This window comes from Protobothrops mucrosquamatus, unplaced genomic scaffold, assembly GCF_001527695.2.
Source record: "Protobothrops mucrosquamatus isolate PMUCROS unplaced genomic scaffold, P.Mucros_1.0 scaffold5998, whole genome shotgun sequence".
Taxonomy (NCBI): domain Eukaryota; kingdom Metazoa; phylum Chordata; class Lepidosauria; order Squamata; family Viperidae; genus Protobothrops; species Protobothrops mucrosquamatus.
In genome coordinates this window covers 1-3671 of record NW_015391837.1, presented here as the reverse complement: position 1 = coordinate 3671, position 3671 = coordinate 1, and the positions used below count along the sequence as shown (strand labels likewise).

At 40.0% G+C, this 3671-nt stretch overlaps 1 protein-coding gene across 1 annotated transcript in view; it reads right to left on the bottom strand.

The window, feature by feature from the left end:
• The window catches only part of LOC107300039 (ras-related protein Rab-7L1), an 11919-nt gene extending 9248 nt beyond the window's left edge, over positions 1–2671 (bottom strand). The window contains exon 1 of the mRNA XM_015829382.1: positions 2604–2671. The gene's annotated coding sequence lies outside the window, so the exon portion shown is untranslated. The remainder of the gene's footprint in view (positions 1–2603) is intronic.
• Between the last annotated feature and the right edge of the window lie 1000 nt (positions 2672–3671).

The window sequence follows — 3671 nt, the reverse complement described above, 5'->3', positions numbered from 1 at the left end:
ACCAAATTAAAAGCCAAATATTAGTAGCTGTGTCGTAATTAAAATTATATTAAAAATCATCCCTAACTAAAATCCTCCCTAGGTCAGGCCCGCTTGCTGGAAAAGCCATGTCTTGAGGGCGCGGCGGAAAGTAAGGAGATCCGGAATCATCCGGATCTCGGGGGGTAGTTCGTTCCAGAGGGTGGGGGCACCCACAGAGTGCTTGTCGGAAGCTGGCTGGGAAGGTCAGAAATCACAGCAACCTGTACACAAAGCGCTCCAACCTTTGTAAATGTGAGCTGAATTACAACCAAGTGATTGTGGAGGTGATGCAAGAGTTGTAACTTTGAGGAAGGCTTATCGGTCACTTTCGCTGAGGCCATCATAACTTCGAGCCATTGTTAAATTAACAGTCAAGGTGAGCGGAGGACTACGTGTGAAGAATATTCCTGCAATCCCTACCATTTCTTGACTTTGCCTACTGCAAAGTTGACACACATTTAACTTTAAGTAATTCTATATGAAAATAAAATGAAATCAAAATTGACTCTGGTCTTTATCCCAATTACTACTTTTCAGTATTGTTCCTGCTTCTTGAGACCCAATTTGGTATAGTGGTTAAGCCTAAGGTATCAGGCTAGAAACTAGAAGACCATAAATCCAACTGGTAACCCTGAACCAGTCACTCTCTCTCAGCCCAAGGATGGAGGCAATGGCAAACCATTCTTAAAACCTTGCCAAGAATACTGCAGGGGACTTGCCTGGGTAGTCACCAGGAATCAAGACTGATTCAAAGGCACATATGTGCACACACAACACTCTGCTTCTTTGCATATCTCTCAAAGTATGCCAAATGAAAATGAAAGAACAAAAGCTATTTATTATAAGGATCCTGTACTAAGAGAAAATAAACACGATAGGCCTGAAAGCTGCCTTAAAGGAAGATAAAAGTGAATTTGAGTAGTCTGCAAAAAGTTAAAAGGTTTATATATATATAAAGGTAACATCATTGAGAAAGGTCTCTCTCTCTCTCTCTCTCTCTCTCTCTTTTTTTTCCTGCAGCACGGAGGTCTGAAAATTTTGCCTTCTGCCTCAGAATATTAAAAATTGCTTATTTCTTTACTAAGAAATCTAAACACATACTTTGCAAATTGTCACCATGGTTTGAATGTCAGCTGCCCCTTAGAGAGCAAAACCTGACATTTAAAGAAATAAAACCTTCAAGCTTCAGTTGAAAAGCAGGCTTGCAACCACAACATGACAAACTTTAAATAACAAGCAACTCAAGTTATGTGAAGGGTTTCTAATGCCTTACAGATCTTTAATATCCATCAACCTGCAGAAATTTCTCAAGCTTTTTCATGGTGTTCCAAGAAATATTACCCCTCAACTGACACTGCATTATGCAAACTATATTACAGAGGCAAAGCTATGTAAATACTTTCAATCTGAGTTTGACTCCTATGCATCCATGAAACTTTTGTGGCATTAACAATAGATATGGTTTGTCACTGCTTTCTTTCAAGATGTTTTTTGGGCGGTGGGGTGAAGGATTTGATCTCCCAAGCTAGACTATGGTCTACCCAAATGCTAACCAGACCTAAGCCTACTTAGCTTCCATAGCAGTCAAAATTGGTCAGGCACTGCCACCTGCTGAAACCATAAAAGAGGTACAAGACATAAACATTTAAGTGGAATATTATGTGATTTGAGTCCCCCCCCCCCAGAGCAGGGCTTTTCAACCTTTTCACAGATTGTATCACTTGTAGGACATGACAATACTCGAGTACCACCAGTGTTTAGCAAGGTGTCAAAAACTTGAGGGAATTTTGGGTTTTACTGATTAGATTGATTTGTTGTTATAGAAATGGTTATACTATTATGGAAAAGTAAAAAGTTGAGGTTCAATGTTAATGCTTCCTTCTACTGCAACAGAGGAAGTTGGAAGTCAATGCCTTTTCTTTTCTTTTTCCCTTCTCCCCCTCACTTTTCTTTCCCTTTTTCCTCCCCATTGTGTACTACTCTTTGCTTTTGTATTTCTGTATTTTATTCTATAATGTAACAATATGTTACAAACTGTAAAAAAAAAAAGGGGGGGAAGTACTGGTTTAACTCCTTCTTTTATATCCTCTCTTCTCTCCCCCCCTCCTCCTCCTTTTATATCCTCTCTTCTCTCCCCCCCTCCTCCTCCATTTCTCTTCCTGGTGCGCTGGAAGCGCCTATCAGCTGGAGCTGCACATGCGCCCCGTCAATATCGCAGCTCCAGCCGAATCTGCGCCCAAAGACTGTGTGCAGCTGCCGCGTGCATCAATCCTGAGCTTTCAGCAGAGCCCCAGTAACACAGCAGCTCCAGTGGACTCTCCTTCCAGGCCTCTCTGGCGCTGCCGCCGCTTCAGCTCATCCACTTTTTTTTACTTTTTTTTATAGTGCTTTTCAAACTGTTGTATGCGTACCACCTGCCAGGTGCCAACCTGCCTACCACGGGTTGAAAAGCCCTGCCTTATAGTATAGCTTAATTGTTAAGTTGTTTAAGAGAGCTGAACAAATAAGGCAAGTACTATTACTCTAAAAAAAAGGCTGAGAAGCAAAAAAAAAAAAAAGCAGGTTAACTTTTTGAAACTCACCAGCAATGTCCCATAGCTGTAACCTCACTGTCTCAGACTCTGACCATTGCACCACCTTCAGAGCAAAATCCACTAAAAGCAAACACAGAAAATGAGAGAGGAAAAAGCATGCCATTTATTGCTTACAGTACTTTCTTTCACACTTCGCATCAATGCCGATTACCCAGTGTGTACAGATACTGGTACTATAAAATACATTGTCTACTGCATGAGCCACAGCACTTCCGACTTCATGGGGAAAACCTTCGTAAATTACAGTGAAGAACAGTGAAAACAAACAGCCCCAACTGTATTTCCTTTAAACTGCCTGGGTACTGCTCACTGCAGGACAACCATTAGATTCTCAAAATTGGTGGAGTATATTAAGCAATTTTAACTTGAGGGGATGGGCACACCATATAGAAACAGTTTGAATGGCATATGCATTATGATCTCTACCAGCACTGATCTTAAATGGAATAAATTTCAAAATGACCCCAATTTTTGGCAGCAGCACATATTTCTTATTTATTTTAAGGTAAAAGCTGCACATGTTTCTCAAGACAACTTCTTGCAACATTCTTCCTCCATTAGTACACAATAAGTGTACCAACACAATCTTATCTGTTTGAAGCACCATTGTTTCTATGAGTGATTAAATAAGTCTTCTACTTAAATGTTAACATTTGAATCTTTCCAGAAAAACTTAGATGAGCAGCTGTGACTCATTATGTCAACTGTCATGACTATCATCATATAAGACAAGTAAATTCTAGATATATTCTAGTACAGAACCACAATTTTATTCAGAAGTGTGCTACCTCCAATTAGGTAAGGAAGGGCAGATGAGTAAGTAGGAAGGAAGGACTGAACAAGCAGACTGAATGTATCTTTTCCTCCAAAGTGTGCTAAAAGTTTATACACATTATTTATGTGTTTGATTTATATAAATACTCACTTCACTTTTGTGTGGCTGTAGGTAGCTGCCAGCCTTACAAGTTAGACCACACAGATGAGCTGATTCTAGTTTGCTATAAAGCTTCATTAACAGAAACTTGCAAGTCTGAAAATACTGTACATCTATCCCCA